The sequence below is a fragment of the Oncorhynchus kisutch genome, linkage group LG6, assembly GCF_002021735.2.
Source record: "Oncorhynchus kisutch isolate 150728-3 linkage group LG6, Okis_V2, whole genome shotgun sequence".
Classification (NCBI taxonomy): domain Eukaryota; kingdom Metazoa; phylum Chordata; class Actinopteri; order Salmoniformes; family Salmonidae; genus Oncorhynchus; species Oncorhynchus kisutch.
The window spans coordinates 34,635,153-34,654,383 of NC_034179.2; the positions used below are offsets into that span (position 1 = coordinate 34,635,153).

Sequence of the window (19,231 nt, forward strand, 5' to 3'; positions counted from 1 at the left end):
CATTACATCAAGATGGCAAGATGCAGTAGATGGTATAGAGTACAGTATATACATATGAGATGAGTAATGTAGGGTATGTAAACACTATATAAAGTGGCATTGTTAAAGTGGCTAGTGATACATTACATCAAGATGGCAAGATGCAGTAGATGGTATAGAGTACAGTATATACATATGAGATGAGTAATGTAGGGTATGTAAACATTATATGAAGTGGCATTGTTAAAGTGGCTAGTGATACATTACATCAAGATGGCAAGATGCAGTAGATGGTATAGAGTACAGTATATACATATGAGATGAGTAATGTAGGGTATGTAAACATTATATGAAGTGGCATTGTTAAAGTGGCTAGTGATACCTTTATTACATTTTTCTTTTATTAAGGTGGCTGGAGTTGAGTGAGTATGTTGGCAGCAGCCACTTTGATAAAGCTGCCGCGCATCCTACCTTCCTACCACCTGGACACACACACACACACACACAAAGTAGAGTTGTTGGAACGAGTCCTGTGAGTGATTAGCATTCAAGCCGCGGCGATCACAGAAAACTGTATAACATGCATGAGGGAATGACACCACTAATACAAGTGTCATTAGTCACGTACTTGATGTGTTTCACCCTTCTGACTGACACGGAGGGAGAAAAAAGACAGCAAGAATCTCCATGCCTGGCAGAAGACTTCATTAAATTGTTCTTGCAAGTTTGGGGCAGAGAAAATGAGGACGGTCACCTTCATTTTTTTTATGAAGGTAAGAAAAAAAAGAGAGCGATAGATGAAAAAGCAACCCCCGCTATTCTGAAGCCCATACAGATATTTGACTAAAACATAATAATTTCACACCTTGCTTCTATTTGTATATGATCACGTGTGTCTCTATCATGTGTGGGAGTACCTCTATATATATATACACACAGTGCATTCGTAAAGTATTCAGACCCCTTGACAATTTCCACATTTTGTTACGTTACAACATTATTCTAAAATCGATTAAAGCAAAAAAAATTCTTCATCAATCTACACACAATTCCTCATAATGACAAAGGAGTTTTTGAAAATTGTTGCAAATTTTATAAAAATAAAAACTGAAATATCACATTACATAAGTATTCAGACCCTTGTCTGTCGGCATTAACGACCAAAATTGGTTGGAGAAAATTGTGCTAAATAAAAATATATACCAGTTTCATTTCAGGATCAAAAAATTGACAGCTGTGCCATATAGATTGCAAAATAGTTGGGAAGAGATTTTCGATGTACTGATTCAATGGCACATGGTTAATGAATTGACACACAAAACGACACCGGATTCAAAACTTAGAATTTTTCTAAATATATATATATATATATATATATATATGGGGGATACAACCTTCCCAGCTCTGCAGATTCTACTGTGAAGAGACAGAGTCGTTAGATCTTTTTCTTTTGGTACTGTCCATATGTAGCTGGTTTTTGGTCACAGGTCCAGGAATGGCTGAAGTATTGCAACATTTACCTGGAGCTAATGCTGCAAATAGCAATACTAACAATCACAGAACAGTTGAAAAATATATGGCAAATAGAAATCAGGGTGTTAAGAGATAGATGGGAGGGGTTGAATGGAGCTGAAGGGTGGGACTAATAACAACAAGATAAATGTAAAATATACTGTGTCTGTAAAATGTATAAGGGTTCAGAACTTCTGTGAAATATATGGCAAATAGAAATCAAATCAGAAATCGTGTAACAGAAATGTGTATTTGTATGTACAGTTGAAGTCAGAAGTTGACATACACCTTAGCAAAATACATTTAAACTCAGTTTTTCACAATTCCTGACCTTTAATCCTTGTAAACATTCCCTCTCTTAGGTCAGTTGTGATCACCACTTTATTTTAAGAATGTAAAATGTCAGAATAATAATAGAGAGAATGATTTATTTCAGCTTTTATTTATTTCATCACATTCCCAGTCAGTCAGAAGTTTACATACACTCAATTAGTATTTGGTAGCATTGCCTTTACATTGTTTAACTTGGGTCAAATGTTTCAGGCAGCCTTCCACAAGCCTCCCACAATAAGTTGGGTGAATTTTGGACCATTCCTCCTGACAGAGCTGGTGTAACTGAGTCAGGTTCATAGGCCTCCTTGCTCACACACGCTTTTTCATTTCAGCCCACAAATTTTATATAGGACTGAGGTCAGGGCTTTGTGATGGTCACTCCAATACCTTGACTTTGTTGTCCTTAAGCCATTTTGCCACAACTTTGGAAGTGTGCTTGGGGTCATTGTTCATTTAGAAGACCCATTTGCGACCAAGCTTTGACTTCCTGACTGATGTCTTGAGATGTTGCTTCAATATATCCATATAATATTTTTCCCCTCATGATGCCATCTATTTTGTGAAGTGCACCAGTCCCTCCTGCAGCAAAGTACCCCCACAACATGATTTTTTTAAATTTAATTTTACCTTTATTTAACCAGGCAAGTCAGTTAAGAACACATTCTTATTTTCAATGACGGCCTGGGAACAGTGGGTTAACTGCCTGTTCAGGGGCAGAATGACAGATTTGTACCTTGTCAGCTCAGGGGTTTGAACTTGCAACCTTCCGGTTACTAGTCCAATGCTCTAACCACTAGGCTACGCTGCCACACCCGTGCTTCATGGTTGGGATGGTGCTCTTCGGCTTGCAAGCCTCCCCCTTTTTCCTCCAAACATAACGATGGTCATTATGGCCAAACAGTTCCATTTTTGTTTCATCAGACCAGAGGACATTTCTCCACATTGACCCACTGGAATTGTGATACAGTGAATTATAAGTGAAATAATCTGTCTGTAAACAATTGTTGGAAAAATGACTTGTGTCATAAACAAAGTAGATGTCCTAATCGACTTGCCAAAACTATAGTTTGTGAACAAGAAATGAATGTAGTGGTTGAAAAATAAGTTTTAATGACTCCAACCTACGTTTATGTAAACTTCCGACTTCAACTGTATATACACTGCTCAAAAAAATAAAGGAAACACTTAAACAACACAATGTAACTCCAAGTCAATCCCACTTCTATGAAATCAAACTGTCCACTTAGGAAGCAACACTGACAATAAATAAATGGAGGCGCTACCAGGAGACAGGCCAGTACATCAGGAGACGTGGAGGAGGCCGTAGGAGGGCAACAACCCAGCAGCAGGACCGCTACCGCTGCCTTTGTGAAAGGAGGAGCAGGAGGAGCACTGCCAGAGCCCTGCAAAATGACCTCCAGCAGTCCACAAATGTGCATGTGTCTGCTCAAATTTTTCATTTGCCAGAGAACACCAAGATTGGCAAATTCGCCACTGGCGCCCTGTGCTCTTCACAGATGAAAGCAGGTTCACACTGAGCACATGTGACAGACGTGACAGTCTGGAGACGTCGTGGAGAACGTTCTGCTGCCTGCAACATCCTCCAGCATGACCGGTTTGGCGGTGGGTCAGTCATGGTGTGGGGTGGCATTTCTTTGGGGGGCCACACAGCCCTCCATGTGCTCGCCAGAGGTAGCCTGACTGCCATTAGGTACCGAGATGAGATCCCCAGACCCCTTGTGAGACCATATGCTGGTGCGGTTGGCCCCGGGTTCTTCCTAATGCAAGACAATGCTAGACCTCATGTGGCTGGAGTGTGTCAGCAGTTCCTGCAAGAGGAAGGCATTGATGACTGGCCCGCCCGTTCCCCAGACCTGAATCCAATTGAGCACATCTGGGACATCATGTCGTCTCGCTCCATCCACCAACGCCACGTTGCACCACAGACTGTCCAGGAGTTGGCGGATGCTTTAGTCCAGGTCTTAAAAGGTTATTCGGCCATCCCCATAGGAGAACACTTTGAAGACCCCTTTTTGGTTCTAGTTAGAACACTTTTGGTTCCAAGTAGAACCCTTTTGGGTTCCATGTACAACCCTTTCAACAGACACTTCTACATGGAACGCAAAAGGGTTCTACCTAGAACCAAAAAGTGTTCTACCTGGAACCAAAAATAACCTTTTTGGAAACTTGTGTAAGAAAAAAAAAAAGAGGGAGGAGATATGTGCTGTTATACTGGGTTAAAATCAACATGCCTTTTACTATCGGATCATAACCAAAGCAATAATCAAAAGTGAACAACAATGATTATGATGATGATGATGATGATGATGATGTTGATAATTGTCACGATGAAGGTGTTTCTGCTGCATTGCTGATCACATGAGAGGTGAGAGGAAGGTATACTGTACAGAGTAGGCTCTGTAGAAAAGCCATTAAATATTATGTTCTTTGTTCTCTTTTCCTCTCTCACCAAAATGATATTCATGTATGCATGGGAATGTCTGGTTCTTTCCCTCATTGCTTGATCTTGACTTGTCTCACAGCCTCCTGGTGTAGCGCCTAGCTGCTTCCCTGCCATGTCTATTTTACATTCAGTGACACATTTAAAGGGTACGCTGGGCCTCAATGTTGTAGTAAGATTACAGATACTTTTGAAAAACTAGATGATTACTTCGAGGATTACTTTTAAATTCAGAAAGGATGTTTTCAAAACAAACTGTTTTCTCAATGACATTCAAATTAGCATTGAAAAAAGGCGCAAGTTTAAATATGGTCAGACTCGCTCACGTTGAACAAAAGTCAGAAACCACTATGATGACACACCAAATGTGTTTAATGGATCGCGGGAAAAGAGCAGAAATAGGCTTTTGTAGGCTACAGTCCAAGCTATATCTTCCAATGGTGCGACTGCTGTCGGCATCCAAAGATTATCCAATTTGAATAAACGCGTGGATGACAGCAGCGGTGAAGTCTTCGGCGATACGGACTTCACTTTTTATTGATATCTACATAGTGCACTGATGTGAATCACATTGCTGCTCTCTCATTTAGCTATTTGCGCCTTGCGGATTGTGATTGTTGTGAATGGCTGTTCACAAATCTGTGTATTTGAACCCAATAATGGTTGAATTCAATAAGTTTAAACTGCCTGTCAATCAATTGTTTTTGAAACCTGTGAACATACAGTGAAAAATGCGCTCTTGCAACAGCTGCATAGTTCGGATCCCAGCCTATGGAATAAAATGTAGGCTTTTATTGCTCAATCTAATTCATGCTGATTTTAAAAAATCCATAGGCCTAATGGACACATGCTCAAACTCGCACACTTTTGATTTCCCCTTTATGTCCATCTGTAGTTTCTACATCAATTTTATTTATTTATTTATATATATATATCCATTGATTCTTGAAGAATATAACTTGTATATGCCTCATGAGCTTAGTTTAACTGTCACACACCATGAGAACCCAAAATATAAGCTTGGTTTTCTCCAATGTTCGTAAACATTGTAAATGTAAACACACACACTGTATAGCCTCTTAACATGGTTAAAACAATACTTTTGATATCATGGATGGTCAGTCCTTGCATCCATTGCTCTGTCTATTAATCTGAGAGTGGTTACATTTTTCCAGGCCCATCCCTCAGCTTTTTACCAAAACGCGGGGCTGTCGTTTTGTTATTGTTTCATCTGAGGATTTTCCCTTTAAACAGCTAGATATTATCAAGATATCAAAGTGTCACCAACAAAAAGGTAAACAATAGGCCTATAGCAAATGCAGCATATGGCATTCATTTTTAACGCCATTCCATGAACGCAGCATTTACTTTTCAACTCGAATCAATGAGCCCAATCAGTCATCCATGACAACAATATCCTAAACAGAGTAGGGCTGGCTAATAAGTCCTTAGTTTTTGGGTTATGCTTAGGTAAAACAATTTGGCCAATGTATACTTCCACATCCGTATAACATTTATTGGAATGACTGGAATTCTGGTCGACTTGGTTTTTAATATAAATATATAATTTCATCGTATTATTATATGTAGTAGAAAGTAATGGGTTAGAAGAAGCCTACATAACCAACCCATAGAGTAAAATGTAACATCCATATATGGCCAACTATGTAAACTTTAACATTGATTTATCCTGCAATAGATGTCGTTCAATTGGCAATACATGTTTGTCTTCTTCTAATGCCTATTTTTATTTTATTTAACTAGGCAAGTCAGTTCATAAATCATTCTTATTTACAATGACGGCCTACCCTGTCCAAACCCAGACAATGCTGGGCCAATTGTGTGTCGCCCTATGGGACCCAATCGCGGGCGGATATGATACAGCCTGGATTCGAAGCAGGGACTGTAGTGACGCCTCTTGCACTGAGATGCAGTGCCTTAAATCGCTGCGCCACTCCGGAGCTCTTAAGAGGAAAGTCATCTAAAAGTAACTGAATGTAATCAGATTACGTTACTGAGTTTGGGTAATCCAGAAGTTACGTTAGTGATTACAATTTTGGACAGAAAACAAGTAACTGTAACAGATTACATTTAGAAAGTAACCTACCCAACCCTGGTCCCCACAATACATACCTACTTAACAGTAGCGGTCATTTACTGTTTGGAACTACAGGTTACTGCGGCTGCATCAGTTTCAATAGGCAACACAATCTCCAAATAATACATAATGTAATATAATGTAAAATCATAATACGTACGACTGCAATAGGAGACATTTAACTGTCCCCAAGTGCAGTTTCGTGTACAAATTCAAGGTTGGTCATATAAAAATGAAGCAAGTAACATCCTCTCACTTCACACAGGCAGGTAACAGCAATATTTCTCCACTAGCAGAATAACTTCCTTTCATTGAGCTAATTAACTGGGAAGCAGTAATAGATGTGTTCACATGACATTTTACACTTGCCATTTAAAACAACTCCAGATAATATTTAATAAAGCCTATCGCATTTGTTGCCCTGTCTCCATCTATAAAACAAAACCTACATTTCAATTAATGAGGACAACATTAATCAAGTCTTTACATTCTGTGTTTGTCAGCGATATTGTGTTTAGCGTCTTCGGCTGTTGATGATACAAACGCGTTATAATGAACTCATTATGATCGCAACGTTTACTTACAGACGAGACAGAAAGAAATGAGAAGCCCTTTTCCACTACGGTGTAGTGTTGTGCTAAGCGATGCTTTGAGGCAGAGTTAATTTAGTCGAAAATTGGGTTCTAACAGCACTGGCACTTTCAGATATGTTTCTTAAATAGATTGTAAATATATATGAATAACTACGCAGAGCACTGAAACAACACAACAAGCCGGAGATAGAGAAAGTCCATTTGAAGTTACATTGAAGAATGAAATTGTAAAAACAAAAAGTAAATTATGGTGGAGATGATAAGGAGAAGAAATAGACAACGCCCTAAGCTCTGTTAAATGAGGTCATCATTATCACTTTGGCTGTTCAGCATCTAAAGTAGGTCTATAGTAAACACTCGCCCAGGGTGGTCAATCTTGTGGTATAAGACAACAGCAGTGTTAAACCATGCATGCACGCAGACACACTAACACGAAAGCACACGGTCCCACTATGACCTACGGTCAGGGCTGGGGCTCAGTCATAAAGACGATTTGATTGGTTTCCTACTACAATCCAATATCACACACAAGGCCTGTATTGGAGAGCAATAACAGTTACAGCCCTGGTTCAGAAATGCCCTAAATAGACTAAGAGTATGGAGTAATAAAGTAACATTCAGGTGGAGGTTCCATGGGTTACCTTTTCCAATTAAATCGAGGAAGTCCAGGATTACACACAAAAGGCCAATAATATTTCATTGTATGCACAATTGGGAGTTCTACAATCGGTGGTTTAGAATCCTCCTTCCAATAAGGCTATCACAATACAGTATTTTCATTTGGGGCTTGTGAAAGTACACATGGGCATTTCCATCCAAAAGGATCCATGAGCACCAACATGTGAAGTTCATAAGAGCATATCAAATTGGGTGTTAAATTAAAGTTACGAGTCTATATTTTTAGGAAATGAAGGCATAGATATATATATATGTTTTAATGACTTTCAATCTTAAAAAGTATGCATAAGTAAATGTTTTGATTTCTGGATAAGCAGATGGAAAATATGTCTTAGGAAACATCTGCCCGAATAGTCGTAAAATGTATCAGAAATACATCAAAACACAATAATGTTGACGTAAAGACCCCTGCCAACGAATACCAATTCTTATATTTCGTTTTGTAGAAATAGTTGACCTTCTATAAGTTTAAGAAATATTGCTTTGTGTCTTGTAATTCCGTTACCAAAAACCCACATATCTTTGAAGGTGCTACACAGGATTTTTTTTGTAATTTCAGAAATATCCATAATATAACTTGTGCTAATAGTGGAATGATTGTGTTTCACTGTGATATTCCCCTTCTGATTTATCCCGCCAGAGCGGAATCTGTTGACAAACTGCGAAAGCTGTTCTGACTTTCCACTGTGTTATCTAGTGGAAATCGCTAATTCCCTGGTAACTTTCGGTTGTCCCACCAGCTTCAAACAGCTGTAAATGCAATATTTTTAAAATACATTTCACAGCTTTTTAGATGGGACAATGATTCCATACACTATTTAGTGCTAGTTTTCTCACAGAAACTGAAATTGAGCGTACAGTGTAGAATTTTATCAACCAAGAAATGACAGAACTATTTCCACTAGATAACACAACCACAAAAACAGCTATCCCAGTTTGACAACAGATGCCGCTGCGGCGAGAGAAATCAATGCGAATATCACAGCCAATCACAACACGGGTAAGTAATACTGTGAAACACTATTGTTCCACTATTAGCGCCAGATACAGTGCACTCGGAAAGTATTTCACCCCTTGACTTTTTCCACATTCGCAAACATTTCTAAAAACCTGTTTTCACTTTGTCATGGGTTATTGTGTGTGGTTTGATGGGGGCAGAAAAACAATTTAATACATTTTAGAATAAGGCTGCAATGTAACAAAATGTGGAAGGGGCCTGAATGCTTTCCGAATGCACTGAATGCTATATTATATGGAAATTCTGAAATTACAATGCAAAAATTCAAAAACTCCTGTGTGTAGCACCTTGAAGATATTTCCAAATGTCTGTCCCCGATGAGGAGGAAGGATAATGAAAGTTAACAAAAGTAACAAGTATTGGTAGACCTACCAATTAGTTATAGGGATTTTACTAATAACAATTTTATTTATGAATTAAGTCATTAAAACGCGCAAAGAAATTGTAATTCTGCACTCTACTACACTGTACTGAATTCTGCTCTACCCTACTCTGCTGTATTGTACTCTACTGAACTCTACCCTACCCTACTCTGCTGTATTGTACTGTACTGTACTCGTCTGTGCTGCGCTGTGATGTCCAAACTTGTGAAACACGAGGATAATTAAATTCCTATCCATAATTATGCATTTCTATGTAGTACAGATCAGGGACCCAACCCATGATGTAATTCCGTTACCGGGTGTTAATCCACTTCATTTACTGTAGTTCTATAACTCAATCTTTAAAATATATTTTGGAACAGAGTTTTTTGAAAACATGGTCGCATAAAAACATGAGATTCTACCGTAAAGTTCTTCTACAAAATGTGTTTTTGTAAATGTTTGTGTACATTGTTACAACTAGTCCTTGAGCATAGAGTTGTATGGTTTGTTAAAATGTTCAATTAAATATTTTAGTTTGGCATACATTTTAAAGTGAAGAAAACTGAGTCATAGCGTAATCCGTTATCGTGGAATTGCCCACATCCTCAACACTCATCGCTGTTGAAACAGCAGTATAAAGACCAGACCATTACATTTTTTTACATGTTGTTTATTTAACCTTTATTTAACAAGGCAAGCCAGTTAAGAACAAATTATTATTTACAATGAAGGCCTACTAAAAAGCAAAATACCATTTTGGACAAAACACACATCATGAGAAGAGAGACACCACAACACTACATAAAGAGAGACGTTTCCCATTAGTGCTCTATGCATACCCTTGACACAAACAACCCAGACACTTGACAATCTAAAGCCTTGCCTGTATAGAGGACTCTGGGTGAAGTGAATACATACCCGCTGCAGCCTAACTGATATACATACTATGCAGATGTGATTAGTTTGCTATATAACTGGACCAACGCGTGGGTGCCGTTTTATGTAAACTGTTATTGTTTTGCATACTGAGAGGGATGACAGCGACCCAAAGCACAGCAGCTATGCTCTCTCTCTCTCGCTCCATCTTCCTTTTAGCACCGACCCTCCACTTAGCTAGCTCGACCCTGGGCTCATCAGCATTCAGTGATGTAGCAGTGTAGCTAGCGATCATAGTAAGTGTCATCCTTGACATCTCTCCGTGTCGCTCTGAGCCCATTAGCTTAGTCACACACACATCTCTGAAAACATCACTTTACCCTGAGTAACATCACATGCACAAACACACGCGCTTCCACAAACATCACTTTACACTGAGAGAGGCTGAATGAGGCCTGGATATTGCCCTGTAGCTGACACATACACACACACACACGGAACCAGCTGGGAGGGGTCCCTACTCTCTTCTCTCTCGCTCTGTTTTAATCAGTTGTTTTTCTTCCCTGGTACTCTATATTGTAACTTCATCATTTTCCAAACAATCCTTTCACTCTGCCAAAACGGTCCCACAAATGCCGCCGTCCCCTAAATGAATGTGTTGAATTATACATCCATCTCCTCATTGATCTTTACTGGGGTACAGTCGCTTAGTAGAGACAGAGGATTGTGTGCAACTGTGTGTGTCGTGTCAGACAATCCGCCCTGAATATCTGACAATGCCATGCACCAAGGGCCCACGCTGCAAGAATACAAGATGGAGAGGAGATAAGGGATAAGGGGGGGAGGAGATTAATGACCTGACAAGTGGACGGAGTGTCAATTTTATGTTGAGGACAGCCAGGCCCAAGGAAGGCCATGACATTCACAAAGCACTTATGAAGAGGACATTAGAATGTTCTTCAGGTTCCCTTGACACCAGACAGCCAGGCATGGAAACATGGAGGCAAAATCCTAAAATTCACCTCAGAAAATGGGTGTGTTTGTAAATGTTTATTGTCCTCATCTAATAATAACTGGAGAAGTCAACATGTTATAACATAGGATGGTTGACGGTTGAGAAATGTAATCTGTCATTAATTTGATATAGCCTCTCCCCTTAGATCCTGTTCTAGAGTAATTACCCTATCCCAAATCATGTTGATGGGGAGTGCTTATTGGACTGCTAATCTGTAAATTGGGCTTCCAGGCCTAGTTTAGCAGTAGGGCTTCCTATAGTAGGGTTCCTATAGATCGAGCGGAGTGGAGTTTCCCATATTCTCCCCCAAAAGGGGGAAACTAACTTTCCCATTCTGGGTAAGTCAGAAGGGGTAACACTAAATGGCCTGTCATTGTCATAAGGAATCCACTATATTCGTGCCTCAAATAAAAAAGTATGAAAAAGCATGGTTTACTGTAGCCAGCAGCATACCACCCTGCATCCCACTGCTGGTGTGATTCTGAAGCTAAGCAGGGTTGGTCCTGGTCAGTCCTTAGATGGGAGACCAGATGCTGCTGGAAGTGGTTTCGGAGGTTTAGTAGGAGGCACTCTTTCCTCTGGTCTAAAACAAATATCCCCGGGCAGTTGCCCTGTGTAGGGTGCCGACTTTTGGATTGGGACGTTAAACGGGTGTCCTGACTCTCTGTGGTCACTAAAGATCATATGGCACTTATTGTAGGGCTGTTAACCCTGGTGTCCTGGCTAAATTCCCAATCTGGCCCTCATACCATCATGGTCACCTAATAATCCCCAGTTTACAATTGGCTCATTCCCTGTAACTATTCCCCAGGTTGTTGCTGTTAATGAAAATGTGTTCTCAGTTAACTTAGCTGGTAAAAAAAGGGTTAAATATATTTTTTTAAATGTGGTGACATGTTTAATCAAAAATCACAGCGGTAATCTGAAGTCAGCCTTAAAATTTATCCTGGCTGAATGAACTGAGGCAAACTTCCTGCTCGCTCTCTCTCACACACACACACACACACACACACACACACACACACACACACACACACACACACACACACTGTCCCTCATTGTTTTCCCCCGGTCAGTCCCTCTCCTCAGCAGAGTGAGAGCCAGAACCAGGTGGGGGCGTTGGTAGAGTGGGCAAAAAGTCAAGTTCAAAGCACAGCGCAGAGCCACCCCCAGCCCCGGGGACGGTCACAGCCAGAGTGACCAGAGTCAGCAGACCACATGCATGACAGAGCCCATTGTTGTGGGTCCCTGTGAGAGCCTGCTCCGCCTGCCAACAACGCTGTGGGGAGACGGACGTTCTAACATCCCTGCATTCTAACTGCCTGTATTTACCACTGACAAAGATGTGTGTATGTGTGTGTGTGTGTGTCTACATGTGTGCATGCATGTGTAAACCCAGTCAGGCATGTGGAGTGGCCTCTCAGAGCCTGCCCATACATGTTGCCCTATCCTTTTCCTAAATCAATAGCTCTACAGGACAGGACAGCAGGAGGGCAGAGCCACTGACAGAGGAACAGAGGCCCAATTCAGGACTGTATCCAGAGCTGCATTCCAGAGTTGTAGTCCCAGTTTTCCTGGCCTGGGTCCACTCTGGCCTAACACTCAGGCAGCGGTCTTCCTGTCAGGGCCACATACCACCACCTGCTGCCCCACCTGGAACCCCAATGGACGCCACTGTATGTGTGCATTGGAATGGGTGAAGGACAAGCATGGCCTCCTTGGTGGGTGGCTCTTGTTGCTCTCGATACTGTCTCTATCCCCTAATGCTGAAGCATGGGTTTGTTCATTTCGCAGCAAATCACAGAACCAATATTCAGTACCTTCTCTGAGTTAACAGGCCTTTAGTGTACAAAAATATGATTATAAAAAATTGAAATACAAGGTCAGGAACTCGACCACATCAGCAACTGGATAAGATGGCGCTGCAGTGGATAGCAGCCGTTTTTCGGGCTCTTGTCCAATTCTGCCATCTTGTGTATTTTTCCGCTGATCTGAATTGTTATGTACATAATGTCTCCACCATCATTTCCTATGACAGAAAACAACTTCTGGACATCAGAACAGCGATCACTAACCTCGATTTGGACTAACATTTTTACATCAACGAGTCAGGAGCTCTGGATGTTCTGCTTACTCCGGACCAGGCCCTAATCCCCGGGACTCGAAAGAGGAAGCAGTGGAGAAACCAAGGCAGGCGAGTCAGCACCCTGACGAGACTAGGTTAGCGAGTAAATACACTACCGTTGCCCTCTGTTCTATTGGCGAACGTGCATTCACTGGAGAATAAACTGGATGAGCTCCGTTCGAGACTATCCTATCAATGGGACCGGAAAAACTGTAATATATTACGCTTCTCAGAGTCGTGGCAGAACAAGGACATTATTCAATTTTGTTACTTAACAACCTTATTCTACAATAGATTACATTGTTTTTCCCCTCATCAATCTACCCACGATACCACATAATGACAAAGCAAAAACAGCTTTTTAAATTTTTAAATGTAGCTTATTTTTATATACAGTGGGGCAAAAAAGTATTTAGTCAGCCACCAATTGTGCAAGTTCTCCCACTTAAAAAGATGAGAGGCCTGTAATTTTCATCATAGGTACACTTCAACTATGACAGACAAAATTAGAAAAAAAATCCAGAAAATAACATTGTAGGATTTTTTATGAATTTATTTGCAAATTATGGTGGAAAATAAGTATTTGGTAACCTACAAACAAGCAAGATTTCTGGCTCTCACAGACCTGTAACTTCTTCTTTAAGAGGCTCCTCTGTCCTCCACTCGTTACCTGCATTAATGGCACCAAAGAACTGTCAAAGGACACCAGAAACAAAATTGTAGACCTGCACCAGACTGGGAAGACTGAATCTGCAATAGCTAAGCAGCTTGGTTTGAAGAAATCAACTGTGGGAGCAATTATTAGGAAATGGAAGACATACAAGACCACTGATAATCTCCCTCGATCTGGGGCTCCACGCAAGATCTCACCCCGTGGGGTCAAAATGATCACAAGAACGGTGAGCAAAAATGCCAGAACCACACGGGGGGACCTAGTGAATGACCTGCAGAGAGCTGGGACCAAAGTAACAAAGCCTACCATCAGTAACACACTACGCCACCAGGAACTCAAATCCTGCAGTGCCAGACGTGCCCCCCTGCTTAAGCCAGTACATGTCCAGGCCCGTCTGAAGTTTGCTAGAGAGCATTTGGATGATCCAGAAGAAGATTGGGAGAATGTCATATGGTCAGATGAAACCAAAATATAACTTTTTGGTAAAAACTCAACTCGTCGTGTTTGGAGGACAAAGAATGCTGAGTTGCATCCAAAGAACACCATACCTACTGTGAAGCACGGGGGTGGAAACATCATGCTTGGGGCTGTTTTTCTGCAAAGGGACCAGGACGACTGATCCGTGTAAAGGAAAGAATGAATGGGGCCATGTATCGTGAGATTTTGAGTGAAAACCTCCTTCCATCAGCAAGGGCATTGAAGATGAAACGTGGCTGGGCTTTCAGCATGACAATGATCCCAAACACACCGCCCGGGCAACGAAGGAGTGGCTTTGTAAGAAGCATTTCAAGGTCCTGGAGTGGCCTTGCCAGTCTCCAGATCTCAACCCCATAGAAAATCTTTGGAGGGAGTTGAAAGTCCGTGTTGCCCAGCAACAGCCCCAAAACATCACTGCTCTAGAGGAGATCTGCATGGAGGAATGGGCCAAAATACCAGCAACAGTGTGTGAAAACCTTGTGAAGACTTACAGAAAATGTTTGACCTCTGTCATTGCCAACAAAGGGTATATAACAAAGTATTGAGATAAGTATTTGGTCAATAACAAAAGTTTATTTTACACCATAATTTGCAAATAAATTCATAAAAAATCCTACAATGTGATTTTCTGGATTTTTTTTCTCATTTTGTCTGTCATAGTTGAAGTGTACCTATGATGAAAATGACAGGCCTCTCATCTTTTTAAGTGGGAGAACTTGCACAATTGGTGGCTGACTAAATACTTTTTTGCTCCACTGTATATAAAAAATGGAATATCACATTTACATAAGTATTCAGATCCTTTACGCAGTACTTTGTTGAAGCATCTTTGGTAGCGATTACAGCCTCGAATCTTCTTGGGTATGATGCTACAAGCTTGGCACACCTGTATTTGGGGAGTTTCTCCCATTCTTCCATGCAGATCCTTGATTTGTTGAATACTTTTTTGGTTACTACATGGTTCCATGTGTGTTATTTCATAGTTTTGATGTCTTCACTATTATTCTACAATAAATAAAGAAAAACCCTGGAATGTGTAGGTGTGTCCAAACTATTGGCTGGTCCTATATATACACACACACACTACCGTTCAAACGTTTGGGGTCACTTAGAAATGTCCTTGTTTTTGAAAGAAAAGCAAATATATTTGTCCATTATAATAACATAACATTTATTAGAAACACAGTGTAGACATTGTTAATGTTGTAAATGACTATTGTAGCTGGAAACTGCAGATGTCTTTAGAGAATATCTACAATAGCCCATTATCAGCAACCATCACTCCTGTGTTCCAGTGGCACATTGTGTTAGCTAATCCAAGTTTATCATTTTAAAAAGGCTAATTTATCATTGATACGTTAGCACAGCTGAAAACTGTTGTGCTGCTTTAAAGAAGCAATAAAACTGGCCTTCTTTAGACTAGTTGAGTATCTGGAGCATCAGCATTTGTGGGTTGGATTACAGGCTCAACATGGACAGAAACAAAGCACTTTCTTCTGAAACTTGTCAATCTATTCTTGTTCTGAGAAATGAAGGCTATTCCATGCGAGAAACTGCCAAGAAACTGAAGATCTCGTACAACGCTGTGTACTACTCCCTTCACAGGACAGCGCAAACGGTCTCTAACAAGAATAGAAAGAGGAGTGGGAGGCCCTGGTGCACAACTGAGCAAGAGGACAAGTACATTAGAGTGTCTAGTTTGAGAAACAGAAACCTCACAAGTCCTCAACTGGCAGCTTCATTAAATAGTACCCGCAAAACACTAGTCTCAATGTCAACAGTGAAGAGGCGACTCAGAGATGCTGGCCTTCTAGGCAGAGTTGCAAAGAAAAAGCCATCTCTCAGACTGGCCAATAAAAATAAAAGATTAAGATGGGCAAAATAACACAGACACTGGACAGAGGACCTCTGCTTAGAAGACCAGCATCCCGAGATACTAGGGTGCAAAAGAGCAAGAGGGTAATAATAATATGGGAATGAGCTAGTTGGGTGTGTTATTTACAGATGGGCTGTTTACAGGTAGAGTGATCGGTAAGCTGCTCTGACATCTGATGCTTAAAGTTAGAGAGCTTCAGCGATTTTTGCAATTCGTTACAGTCATTGGCAGCAGAGAACTAGAAGGAAAGGCGGCCAAAGGAAGTGTTGACTTTGGGGATAAACAGTGCAATATACCTGCTGGAGTGCGTGCTACGGGTGGGTGTTGCTATGGTGACCAGTGAGCTGAGATAAGGCGGGTCTTTACCTAGCAAAGACTTATAGATGACCTGGAGCCAGTGGGTTTAGCGACAAATATGAAGCGAGGGCCAGCCAACGAGAGCATACAGGTCCCAGTGGTCTATGGCAAGTCCTGAAAACGGTTGTCTCGCAATGATCAACAACCAATTTGACAGAGCTTCAAGAATTTAGAAAAGAATAATGGGCAAATGTTGCACAATCCAGATGTTGTAAGGTCTTAGACTTAACCAGAAAGACTCATAGCTGTACATTGCTGCCAAAGGTTCTTCTACAAAGTATTGACTCAGGGGTGTGAATGCTTATGTAAATGAGCTATTTCTGTATTTCATTTTCAATACATTTGCAATAACGTCATTATTGGGTATTGTGTGTAGGTGGTTGAGAAAAAAATGACTTCAATAATTGTTTAATTCAGGCTGTGATGCAACAAAATGTAGAATAAGTCAAGGGGTATGAATACCTCCTGAAGGCACTGTATTATGTACATAGCTACCTCTACCCCTGCACATCGACTCAGTACACGTACTCCCTGTATATAGTCATGTTATTTTTACTAATTTTGATTTTTCACTGTGTATTTATTCCTCGTGTCACGATTTATATTTTTATTCTGTAACTCTGCATTGTTGGGAAAATGATCCATAAGTAAGCATTTCACAGCTCGTCTACACCTGTTGTTTACGAAAGCAGGTGGCAAATGACATCTTATTTTATTTAAATTGGCTGAAGGTGCCGTAAAACTCGGGGCAATGTCTGATCAAGTATTTTTTAGATGTGGAAATAAAGTATTGGAGGATTCCCCCTGAGAAGTCCCAATCTCATTGGAGAGATGCATATCCTGAAAACATTTCCATAATATCTGTTGTTGTGGGTGGATGGCAGAAGCAGCATTGGCAAGAACTGTGTGTTATAAAGCAGCAGCATCCCACAGGAGACATGATGTCTTTATGCAGATGCCAGAGCTATAGAAACCTATTGAATGGCTGTGGAAAAGATGGCTATGGGCCACATTGTAGAGTTTCATAGAGCTAACTTCAGCTGCTATTTTAGAAACATATTTTTCTTTAAAAAAAATGTCAGTCTCATCAGCCTCCTCATAAAAACAGGAAGCATTGCAGCCCCTGCAGTCTTTATTCAATCAATTACAGTTTTTACTAGATCAAGAGCTACATTTCTTATAACACATCATCACATCTATACTAAAAAGCATTAAGAAACTGGCCTACTTTTTTGGAGGATATAATATATAACTTCTCATTTATCCATAAGGAGTAATAAAATAGCATCCTCACATTATATATTGGCCAATCAAGACAATATGATTGTGATCAAAACGCCCATCTGTCACACACACTTCACAACACATTTGCACTGCCACTGGAAAATACCATAGAATACACTGAATAAAACAGTAAAGAACCACTAAACTCACAAAAATCTAGTCACATCAGCACCTCCAAAGCCCTAATCCTCACACAAAGGCTCAGAGAGAACAGCTATATCACAGGCACTATAGACTGGTTAGCTGACAATGTCACGAAAATTATGTATGTTGTTGTGATTCTGGGTGGCCAGATAGCTCGAGTCCAGGGTGTCTGGGAGGATGTGAGCCATGACCAGCCTTTCAAAGCATTTTACCTTGGTGTTCTTGGGGACAGGGACTATGGTGGTTTGCTTGAAACATGTCGATATTATAAACTGGGTCAGGGAGAAAATGACAGTGAAGACACTTGCCAGCTGGTCAGCTCCTGCTCTGAGTACACGTCCTAAACAGTTCTTTAGCTTAGCATCCGCTTCCTCGGACCACTTCCGTATTGAGTGCATCACTGGTACTTCCTGTTTGTTTTTGCTTGTAAGCAGGAATCAGGAGGATAGAGTTATGGTCAGATTTGACCATTTATATTGATTTCTATCTTGTTCTTGATACTGTCTTGTTTTGAGGTGTTTTGACGGATGTCACGTCTATGCTAATATGGCAAAGCTGCAAGCTGGTGTAACAGTATAGCTTCTGTCCCTCTCCTCGCCTCGAACCAGGGACCCTCTGCACACATAGACAACAGATACCCTCGAAGCATCGTTACCCATCGCGCCACAAAAGTTGCGGCCCTTGCAGAGAAAGGGGAACAACTACTTCAAGGTCTCAGAGCGAGTGACGTCACCGATTGAAACGCTATTAGCGCGCACCACCGCTAACTAGCTAGCCATTTCACACCGGTTACACGAGCCAACTGTAACTATGTAGTTATTTCAGAAACAACAAGTTCTCATTGTACAAATGTATTTGTTTTCAATAAACATTGGAGACAAAATATGGTTTACATGTTGTCAATAATCTAAGCCAACTCCACCCTAACCCTCACACAAAGGCTCAGAGAGAACAGCTGTATCATAGGCACCATAGATTGGTTAGCTGACAATGTCACGAAAATGATGGTCACGCTTAATTGGAGCTGAAGTCTGTGTGTTGTTGTGATTCTGGATGGCCAGATAGCTAGCAACAATCACAAGAAACTGCCATGTGAGGAATGCTAGGTGGCTCGTTTCATCTAGATCTTTCTTAAACTCAATCAAACCAAATTGTATTTGTCACGTGCTCAATACTACACGTGTAGACTTTACTGTGAAATGCTTACTTGCGCACACGTCGGTTTGTTGCTAAACAACCAACCCCTCTATACAGTGGTTGTGGCTCTATTGCTGTAAATTCCATAGCTGTGGCTCTGTAGATTGTTTGATGTAGCCTACAGTGTTCTGTCCCTTACCATCACCCTCCCAGCAGCCTGCCCTCTTTAG

General features: G+C 40.8%; 1 protein-coding gene across 1 annotated transcript in view; it reads right to left on the bottom strand.

Annotated features, from left to right (window-relative positions):
- The window catches only part of lhfpl7 (LHFPL tetraspan subfamily member 7), a 231,657-nt gene that overhangs the window by 149,140 nt on the left and 63,286 nt on the right, over nt 1-19,231 (bottom strand). The gene's annotated exons all lie outside the window — the stretch shown is intronic.